The sequence below is a fragment of the Agrilus planipennis genome, unplaced genomic scaffold (genome assembly GCF_000699045.2).
Source record: "Agrilus planipennis isolate EAB-ADULT unplaced genomic scaffold, Apla_2.0 scaffold91, whole genome shotgun sequence".
In the NCBI taxonomy this organism is placed as follows: Eukaryota; Metazoa; Arthropoda; class Insecta; order Coleoptera; family Buprestidae; genus Agrilus; species Agrilus planipennis.
The window spans coordinates 584,917-596,452 of NW_020440825.1; the positions used below are offsets into that span (position 1 = coordinate 584,917).

An 11,536-nucleotide genomic window follows, 5' to 3' on the forward strand; every position below is an offset into this window, starting at 1 on the left:
GGATCTATTACAAAAGATTCTATTTATTAGGTAATAGATCCTGCATTAATTTTATACATTACCGAAAGTAATAAAGAAGATTTCTGTCGATACATCTGTAAGAAGAGTGAAGTCAGTTTTCGTTTGTAACTCAAGAAAAATTTTGAATACAAAAACTAGTTCGGAGCTTAAGTCACTTAGGTAAACGAGTATTTAGGTGATTTTTGTATTTTAGTAAAATTTTGTTTCCAAAATTGCAGTAAGTTTGTTCCTAACTTAATAAAAAAAAACTAAAAACTTTTGGGTATTTCATTCCTACCAGCCAGTAATGCTAGTGAGCGGGCAGTCCCTCCGGACGACACTGGAAGGTAGGGCGGAAGGCCCTCTTCAGCCTTCTTTCAGGAATCGTGAGAATGGGTGGGTGGTGGTTCGGGTGAGAAAGATGAGACGAACAAAATGAAGACAGAAGAGAATGAAATACTTTCTGTGGAATATATTACTGCCCCAGCATTTGCCTAAGTGATCCAAGAAAACCACAGAAAAACTTGGACCAAGGCAGACGGACCCGGAATCGAACCGGCGTCCTCTCGAATGCTAAGCAATGGTCTAAACCTCTAGGCCATGTCGCTCGGTAATGAAGAAAATTGTGGAGTAGGTTTACAGGGTTTTGAGGATAGGTACCAAATCAATATAAAGTATAAGATGCATGATGGCTTTTCAAAATGAGGATTTAAGGATCAACTAACAATACTTTGTTTGGTGGCGAAGATAGTTACAAATATTGCCCCGAGTTTATATGTAATAGCATTACATTGAATGTATCATGTAGAATAAAGGTGGTGGGTATTATGATGGTATGAAATGTAAACGCTATCTTAGAAAAAGATGCGAGTTGTAATGTAGTTATCATCTTTGAAACGGTAAACTGTCTCGCGAGTGTTTGCGAAGTAACAGGTAGAGTAAACAAGATAAATTTTGTAGAAAATAGCGCGTTTGGCGTCAAAAAGGAGGTAAAAGGCACGTGTGTGGCACATACTTGTGAGCCATTATCGTTCGCGAGCACTTATCTGGTTCCGCCGTCACGGCGCGGCGGCGGACGTCGTAGTCGTCGTCGTCAGCGTCTCTGCAGCCGACGCTTGCGACGCCTATACACACGTAGAGGTTAGGTACGACAAACACTACAGGGAAATTATACGAAAAGTAGTCTCCGCACAGTTAAAGTTTTCGATTTTAACTTCTATTGCCCTGACACGTCGGAAGAAAGCAACCTTTTACGTTGGACAATTTTTTTATAAGCGAACAGTTTTAACAAGTGTCTAGTATCTTTTGTTTAAGAATGCCGAAACTCAATTGGCAAAACTGAGAAGCACAGAAACAAACTTCATTCTTCATTGAATATGAATATAATTTCTACATATTAGTGATTACTTTCCGAAAGCAGATCATCAGTACCTATATATTATAAGACAAACAATACTACAAGAATAAATTTCGGTTTTGTTGGTTCAAGAGGTAACTATTTATGAACTTTTTTGAGCGCACATTTAATTCATTAAAATTTTTATTGTATTTTTCAATTAAAATAACATATCTCTCTAAATTAAGCACACAAGAACTAGCATATATAAAATCGGCATACCTGCAAGAGGTAGCTTTAAATAAAATGGATAAAATAGTATTGTATGGTACTGAATAAGACAAAAATACCGGTATGCAAAGGAAGAAAAAGTAGGGAAAGAGTGAATACAAAGATGGGAGACGAAAAATTAGAAGAGGTTCTGATTTATTTTCGGTATCTAGGAAGTCAGTTAATTCAGGATGGAAGGAGCAGTAAAGGTGTAAAACAGAGGATAGCGCAAGGTCGAGTCGCCTTTAAAAAAAGAAGTCAATTATATGCTCGTGAACGATTACGGGTGCGAAACGTGGATGGTGGACGCCATGGAAAAGAAAAAGTTAGAAGCATTCAGAATGTGGTGTTATAGGCGAATGATGAGGATACAGTGAATAGAGCAGATAAGAAATGAGGAGAGATATTAGACTGGATAGAGGAACAGAAGTCACTATGGAAGTCAATAAGAAATAGGCGAGAGAGATTAGTAGGACACCTTCTCAGACATGAAGGGCTAGTTAGAGATATATTAGAAGCAAAAACAGAAGTTAAGGGGGGTAGAGATAGATCTAGATTAGATTACTGCTCACAAATAGTTAAGGATATATGATGTTCTAAGTTTAGGGAAATGCAGAGATTAAAAGAATAAGAGAGAGTGGAGATGCGTGTCTAGGACTTACTACCTTATGATGATGATTACTTTATATGTATCATAAATTACGGAAATTCTATCACGGAAGTGCAATTTGCTTCCTCCCAGAAATTCAAGATAAATGTGCAAATTAAGTTATCATAAAAGGTCATCGTATACAGCACTATTCGATTTATAAATTCTTTTTCAAACTATAATTATAACTAACGACGACAAACAAATTACATAATATAAAAAGTTCTGGAACTGTAAGTTAAATAGTAAAAATTGCAAAAAAAAGCATGTCGCTCACGAATCTAGCAATAAACGTAGACGTGTGTGTAATTATGCCGTGTGTTACTTATGTGTAATAAAAGTCAGATAATGTCGTTAGCGTAGCGTGTTTCCTGTATTTTCTCGTGACGACCGGAAATTGAAATCTTTTTGTTGATACGTTTTCTCACAGAAATAATTCATGTTTTAAACAATTATTTACAACGTTTCGTAATCATTTGGGTCAACAACTATTGGAATAAAAAGCATAATGGACGTATCAGTGACCAAAAGNAATGCATGATAACTGTAAAGATGTGGATTTTCATGATTAACGAAACCTTGAATTACCTGCAAGTATATACAGAGTATATAGGCTTATATAGTACTTGCCAAATTGTTAATGTGCCTACTGGAATGTATATACTGAAAAGAAATTTCTAGAAGTAGGTGCTTCACCTTATTCCTTATTATAGGTACGTCATTACTCTATTGTCATCGAATTTGTAAGTTTCTTATATTTTGGGCCACAAGTAAAGCAGTTATTAGTCTCTTCCGCGGAAACAAAGAAAATAAGAAAGACAAAGAAAATTAGTTGGTCGAAATAATTTTTGGTGAGATTGTGAATTTTACGTTGACGTTTTACAATTGGTTGCGTTTTTTTTTTTTTTTGAATTAATAGGTTAAAAGTTCTTGAATCTTCGTGATTTCGATCTGTTTGAATCCTTTCAGTTTGACAGGTTGATATCCTTAATCGTAAAAGGACCTTCTCAGACAAAACTTAATAAACCCACAAATAGTAGAAAATTACTAGAGGTGGCGCTCTATTTGAACTGTCTGTCGCATGTTGATGTGATCCGAAAATTTGGAAATCGCCATCCGTATCAAGCGATATGGACGTATCAGTGACCAAAAGCTTTTGTTCTGATAAATACAGTATTCCCAGATAGTATTCTCCACGCCGTCTGTCGTTATAAGGTTTTTAGAGCAAATACAATACAATATTTTCCATTATCTTCCCCTTGTTATGAAAATATTAGGTAAGTAATCAAATAAGGGAGCAAATTGTAAAAGGCAATGCTTTTTACAAAATAAAGAGCTTTAGCTCCTTTTTAGCTTTGAATGTTATTAAACGTAGTATAGTTCCACTATATTATGTTATAAGTTAAAATAGGTCTGCCGCATCTTTCGAATTGGTTAGTTTATTTATTGTTCGCATCATGTACCTTCATTAGTTTAGATTTTAGGTATTAGCAAAGTTACTTAAGTCTTTCTGCTGACATTGTCACGAACCTCCCACTACTGTCATGCAAGAAGAGTTGCCAATGGCAGCAAGAATCTAAAGCACCAATGGTAAAAGAACATTTTCTACCTGCCTCTACCTTGATTTAAATATTCGTAGGCCTCTCCAATAAGAACTTTCTTATTACTTTGAAGCCTTAAGGTCTCTCTCGCGGAGTAAGTTTAAATTGCGAGGGCGCATTAGAAAGAAAATCGAAAATTAGTTAACAAGGAAGAAGTACAATATATAATTATAGAAACAATGCACTCTTCATATATATTAGTATTGTATTTCAAGAAAAATTCTCTAGTTCAGTCTAATCTAATTTTAAGTCTATCTATCAATTTAATTTTTGATACCGAATGAACTTTCAACTTATTGAATTGCGTGTACATTTTATCTCATCCTCTTTGAAAAGAAATATATGTACAGGCCTGACGCTGGAAGCTGGCGGAAATTTTAAAATAGCGTGGATGCGCGGTGGCAAAAGTAGGCAGTTTTAGGTATAACGATTGGGGCGTAGATTAAATATCTAAAAATAGGGATCAGTGAGCAAGTAATAGACAGACAAACAGAAGAACTAATTGTTGATGTTGGTGACAGTGATAGAGATTCCCATGATGAGAGTAAATGTAAAAACTAACTATAAAACAAAAGCAATAGATTAATTTTTTCTTTTTGATAAGTCATGTTTCTACATTATTTTCTAGTACGCTACTGTCCTATCTGTATTAATACTATAATTTACGCCTACTAAAAGCTTATTTGTGTATCGATTACAAGTGACTTACCCAAATAGGTCATAAATGGGCAAGTACCTGCGCGACTGCTCGCCAGCTTCCTTCGTCAGACCTGTACCTACCTATATATGTACATCAGAAATATAATGTATACTTAATATATAATATAGGCGATAAGAGACTATAAACGAAAGAAATGAATCAGGCGCCTTAGAATGTTCCGAATGATAAAGCTAATTGTCTGAAGGAAACGGAAACTAATGGTGATAATTTTACGCCAATCTTAAGCAAACAAATGACTTAATTTAGGAAGTGGAAAAACTATATCAAAATTACGAATAACTAATTAAAACTTCATGTATATATTTGGGATAAGCCAAAAACTCGAAACGAATTTTTTGTCCTATCGATTATTTTTAATGACAATTTAAATTTATATTCTGCTAGCTTTTCTTATTTATTAGTAGGCGGTCATGGAGCACATATGTTTATCCGTATCGCCCTTAAATCAGTGTAAAATTTTAAACTTGTACTATGATGCTTGTGTAGGCTGAAAGTCCAGGCGCCCTGGTACTGGTACTGGTAGCTAATAAGTATATGATATCATTAGTGACAACAGAATCAAAGAATTACCTATACTGAGCATGATTTTCTGGCGAATTCTTGTAAAATACATACACCAAGTAAGTACCATTACATCAGTGGTAAATTGAGAACCTAACATAGGTATTACCTAATGATTGTACAAATGCTTTAATCCACTTCTCATATCCTAACTAATATTGGAAATGCGAGTGTGTTTGTTTATTACCATTTCACGTCTTAACTACTCAATCGATCATAATGAAATTGTATACACACATTGTCATGGATACAGAAAAGGACATAGGTTACCTCATACGGAGGAAAGAAATACTGTTCATCCCGAGGGATAGAAAAATTTCTTTTCATCCCGATAAAGAAGGACGGTGTTTACTGTCATTATAGGCAAACCTGCAAGTATATACAGAGTATATAGGCTTATATAGTACTTGCCAAATTGTTAATGTGCCTACTGGAATGTATATACTGAAAAGAAATTTCTAGAAGTAGGTGCTTCACCTTATTCCTTATTATAGGTACGTCATTACTCTATTGTCATCGAATTTGTAAGTTTCTTATATTTTGGGCCACAAGTAAAGCAGTTATTAGTCTCTTCCGCGGAAACAAAGAAAATAAGAAAGACAAAGAAAATTAGTTGGTCGAAATAATTTTTGGTGAGATTGTGAATTTTACGTTGACGTTTTACAATTGGTTGCGTTTTTTTTTTTTTTTAATTNTGAAATTTTATACACACATTGTCATGGATACAGAAAAGGACATAGGTTACCTCATACGGAGGAAAGAAATACTGTTCATCCCGAGGGATAGAAAAATTTCTTTTCATCTCGATAAAGAAGGACGGTGTTTACTGTCATTATAGGCAAAGTGTATATGTTTTACTTTGAAATTAGGAAATTTAGTTCTATCCTAATAATCTTGGTCAGGACTTAACAACAAATTTATGTTTGACACGTACGCAGGATATCAACGCGAAGCCGCGGATAAAAACTAGTAAATAATAACGTAATTAAATAATAATAACAAAAAATGCGAATTAAATCTTTTGAGGATTTTTACGCTTTGTTCAGAAATGAATTTGGGAGTTGTAGTTTCTATATTCGGTGAAACATTTACCTTACTTACGCCTGTATAACACCTACGAAACTTCGATCTAACGATAAAAGAATTTTGTACGAAAAACAAATTATTTTTTTTTACCTTTATTGGCTTGGGAAGGTCGGTGCCAGCCAGTTGTAGTCCATTTAAAAAAATCTGTAACAAAAATTATACAATTAGAATAAGCAAGAGCAAGCAAATATGTTAGGTCACCATGTAACTATCGTTGTTTATTTTTTAATTACTTAAATTAAACTAACCGATTTTATAGTTTTTATTGTAAATTTTTGCTATGTGGAAGGAATCTTTGATGATGTACTTGTGTAGTTTTCCTTCAAAGTTTAAGAAAACCCGCACTATTAAATTTTTTTTGCCAATTCCTTTATAATACTATTCTTCTGCTAGTATTATAGGAATATTCTAATTACATGCAATCATCAAATGGTGGTGCTGTACTTAGAGCAAAATGAGGTGGTACATATACCTTCTTGGTCATCTTTTCATATAAATAGGTAAATAAATCAGGTAATAAAGTCCATTAAATCTAATTTGAAGCTTTTGAAAGCTCTTACGCTTTGCTCTAAAGATTTTAATAGTTTTTAGGAAACAACTTTGAAAAATACAAATATTCCACACTTTGACCAAATTATGTATTTTCTCTGGTGCAACTACATAAATGGAAAATGGCTGTAATTTCTGTTCTGTGAACGTTATGACTTAAGTACTTAGTACTTCACGTTAAAGTTCCATGTAAAATATAGTGTTTGAGTTATAGTCAGTTTAGTGGTTGTTTAAGAATTTAATCTTTTGATAAATGAGGTTCTTAAACCTTATCCAAAAAACTCTTTGATTATGTTAAGCAACATATAATTATTTTTGATACTAGTTTTGTAACTGGGTTAATTAAGTAAGATTGTTAACTGTCTTTAAGCAGACCTCCGTGTAATAAAAGCTAATGCTCCTTAACGTCATCGTCATCTGGTGCAGCTACTTAAAACCGCAAAATAACGGAACGCCTCCTTAAATTCAATATTACCATACGCCCGTCATATTCAGTTTCTTTTTATCTTTTATTTTTATCAGACAAGTGTCCTTAAATCAACCAACAACCGCTTATAATTGTTTCAATCGGACTGCAATAAAAGAAAGTCTAAAAAAATGAGAAGCCATCGTCTGTTCTATTATAGGTATCTACTTAATAGGTAATACCAAAGGACCTGAATTAAAAATTTATAAATTTAACTGCATGCGATACTTATGGGACGATTTTTACGTCTGAAATCATTATAAAATCGTAAGGTTCTCCTGCATTTCCACTCTTCCCTACCCTGAGCCAAAATCTTCGTATTTCCCGAAAACCGGAACATCTAATCTTTAACTATTTCTGGACAGTTATCTAATTCATGCCATCTTAAGCCCATCGTTACCCCTGTTTCTGCTACTAATATATCTCTAACTAACCCTTCATGGCTTCAAACATATCATTAACTGAAAATACTACAAACGGCACAGTGAACGCCATCTGTAGCACGATGCTACATTTTAGGATTAGGTATTTTCCATAGATATCCACACAAGTGGACCTTGTTGAAAAATACGTAATCCTAAAATGTAGCATCGTGCTACAGATGGCGTTCACTGTGCCGTTTGTAGTATTTTCTGAAACGCACTGTTAAGACAGCAGGTAAAAGTTGGTCTGTGTTCTGTCGGAGCTGCCTGCGACGCGCTGATGAGATCCAAAAAGATCGAAATCGCGATCCGCGTCTGGCAGTTTCGACAGAATACAGACCACTTCGAATTATTTTATTCGATTAAGCTAACGTGCCTATCACGTTGAGGTTGGCTACGCCGGGATTCGTTTTCAGCAAGTAGATATCCACACAAGTGGACCTTGTTGGAGCATACGTAATCCTAAAATGTAGCATCGTGCTACAGATGGCGTTTACTGCGCCATTTGTAGTATTTTCTAAAACGCACTGTTAAGACAGCAGGTAAAAGTTGGTCTGTGTTCTGTCGGAGCTGCCTGCGACGCGCTGATGAGATCCAAAAAGATCGAAATCGCGATCCGCGTCTGGCAGTTTCGACAGAATACAGACCACTTCGAATTATTTTATTCGATTAAGCTAACGTGCCTATCACGTTGAGGTTGGCTACGCCGGGATTCGTTTTCAGCAAGTAGATATCCACACAAGTGGACCTTGTTGGAGCATACGTAATCCTAAAATGTAGCATCGTGCTACAGATGGCGTTTACTGCGCCATTTGTAGTATTTTCTAAAACGCACTGTTAAGACAGCAGGTAAAAGTTGGTCTGTGTTCTGTCGGAGCTGCCTGCGACGCGCTGATGAGATCCAAAAAGATCGAAATCGCGATCCGCGTCTGGCAGTTTCGACAGAATACAGACCACTTCGAATTATTTTATTCGATTAAGCTAACGTGCCTATCACGTTGAGGTTGGCTACGCCGGGATTCGTTTTCAGCAAGTAGATATCCACACAAGTGGACCTTGTTGGAGCATACGTAATCCTAAAATGTAGCATCGTGCTACAGATGGCGTTTACTGCGCCATTTGTAGTATTTTCTAAAACGCACTGTTAAGACAGCAGGTAAAAGTTGGTCTGTGTTCTGTCGGAGCTGCCTGCGACGCGCTGATGAGATCCAAAAAGATCGAAATCGCGATCCGCGTCTGGCAGTTTCGACAGAATACAGACCACTTCGAATTATTTTATTCGATTAAGCTAACGTGCCTATCACGTTGAGGTTGGCTACGCCGGGATTCGTTTTCAGCAAGTAGATATCCACACAAGTGGACCTTGTTGGAGCATACGTAATCCTAAAATGTAGCATCGTGCTACAGATGGCGTTTACTGCGCCATTTGTAGTATTTTCTAAAACGCACTGTTAAGACAGCAGGTAAAAGTTGGTCTGTGTTCTGTCGGAGCTGCCTGCGACGCGCTGATGAGATCCAAAAAGATCGAAATCGCGATCCGCGTCTGGCAGTTTCGACAGAATACAGACCACTTCGAATTATTTTATTCGATTAAGCTAACGTGCCTATCACGTTGAGGTTGGCTACGCCGGGATTCGTTTTCAGCAAGTAGATATCCACACAAGTGGACCTTGTTGGAGCATACGTAATCCTAAAATGTAGCATCGTGCTACAGATGGCGTTTACTGCGCCATTTGTAGTATTTTCTAAAACGCACTGTTAAGACAGCAGGTAAAAGTTGGTCTGTGTTCTGTCGGAGCTGCCTGCGACGCGCTGATGAGATCCAAAAAGATCGAAATCGCGATCCGCGTCTGGCAGTTTCGACAGAATACAGACCACTTCGAATTATTTTATTCGATTAAGCTAACGTGCCTATCACGTTGAGGTTGGCTACGCCGGGATTCGTTTTCAGCAAGTAGATATCCACACAAGTGGACCTTGTTGGAGCATACGTAATCCTAAAATGTAGCATCGTGCTACAGATGGCGTTTACTGCGCCATTTGTAGTATTTTCTAAAACGCACTGTTAAGACAGCAGGTAAAAGTTGGTCTGTGTTCTGTCGGAGCTGCCTGCGACGCGCTGATGAGATCCAAAAAGATCGAAATCGCGATCCGCGTCTGGCAGTTTCGACAGAATACAGACCACTTCGAATTATTTTATATCATTAACTGTTTGCGAAATCGGTAGTGATTTCTTTTTGTTAAAAAGAACTTGATCCTGCGCTATTATTCGTTTTATGCCTTTGGACTTTAGATAAATATCGCGTTTTTCACTCTAAAATATATGTATGACTTTCTAGATATCGACAATTGGAATTAAAAATGTTATTTGTAAAATTCTGTTACTTTACGAAAATGCTCTAGAATAAAAAAAAATGCCTTATCTGTTTTCAAGTTTCGTTAATTCTCAGTGGGGCAATAAGTCAAGCGAATTTCTGTTGTTGCTTTTGTAAAAAAGGAATGGCATCAGTGTTATTAATAAGTTAGCAATTTTTATGTACCTACATGTATAATCTTCTTTCTATTCTCAGGCGTTTTAAAAATTGAAATGTTCCATGCAAGTTATCTGACATCATCGTTGTCACCTACTTAATTTCCAGTTTTAATAATAAAAAATGTATTATATATACGTGGACAAAAAAAAATGCGACGTGCAAGGACAAAGACTTTTAAATTAAACGATGTTTGTCGTGTGAAATGTTCATTAGTATTCACTCACGTAGAGTAATTTGAAAGGTTTTTAAAGTTACGCGCGAGGGGTAGAAAAAAAAAATGAAAAATAAAAGTGCAATAGAATTTCAATTATTTCAAGTTTTAATTCTTTAAATTGCTTCATATTACCCTACATTTGGCGTAGAGTATAAACAATTTTACGGATATAATCCCCAATAGGTATACGTATGTACTTGTTAGGTTTTAGGTAAATTCCACGCATCATCTGTAAGTATGAAGATTTTATCAAAAATGTGTTATTAACAGCGATTACAAAATTTTTACAAATAAATGCTTTAAAATACACTGCAAACTTTCAAGTATGGCGAAATACAATAGAAGAACTGTTAGTGAGTTAATTAAATATCATTGAAAATAATTCAGAAATTAGAAAATATCTAGATATTTACTACTAAGTACCTATGTACAGGTTTGACAAAGGAAGCTGGCGAGCGGTCGCGCAGGTACTTGCCCATTTATGACCTATTTGGGTAAGTCACTTGGAACCGATACACAAATAAGCTTTCAGTAGGCGTAAATTATAGNTGTTTCAATCGGACTGCAATAAAAGAAAGTCTAAAAAAATGAGAAGCCATCGTCTGTTCTATTATAGGTATCTACTTAATAGGTAATACCAAAGGACCTGAATTAAAAATTTATAAATTTAAATGCATGCGATACTTATGGGACGATTTTTACGTCTGAAATCATTATAAAATCGTAAGGTTCTCCTGCATTTCCACTCTTCCCTACCCTGAGCCAAAATCTTCGTATTTCCCGAAAACCGGAACATCTAATCTTTAACTATTTCTGGACAGTTATCTAATTCATGCCATCTTAAGCCCATCGTTACCCCTGTTTCTGCTACTAATATATCTCTAACTAACCCTTCATGGCTTCAAACATATCATTAACTGAAAATACTACAAACGGCACAGTGAACGCCATCTGTAGCACGATGCTACATTTTAGGATTAGGTATTTTCCATAGATATCCACACTGAGATCCAAAAAGATCGAAATCGCGATCCGCGTCTGGCAGTTTCGACAGAATACAGACCACTTCGAATTATTTTATTCGATTATGGTAACGTGCCTATCACGTTGAGGTTAGCTACGCCGGG

General features: G+C 35.9%; 1 protein-coding gene across 6 annotated transcripts in view; it reads right to left on the bottom strand.

Annotated features, from left to right (window-relative positions):
• LOC108735472 (homeobox protein prospero-like) overlaps nt 1–11,536 on the bottom strand; it is a 124,982-nt gene that overhangs the window by 95,292 nt on the left and 18,154 nt on the right. For all 6 annotated transcript variants that reach the window (XM_025979943.1, XM_025979939.1, XM_025979942.1 and 3 more), the window contains exon 2: nt 6,315–6,368. The gene's annotated coding sequence lies outside the window, so the exon portion shown is untranslated. The remainder of the gene's footprint in view (nt 1–6,314; nt 6,369–11,536) is intronic.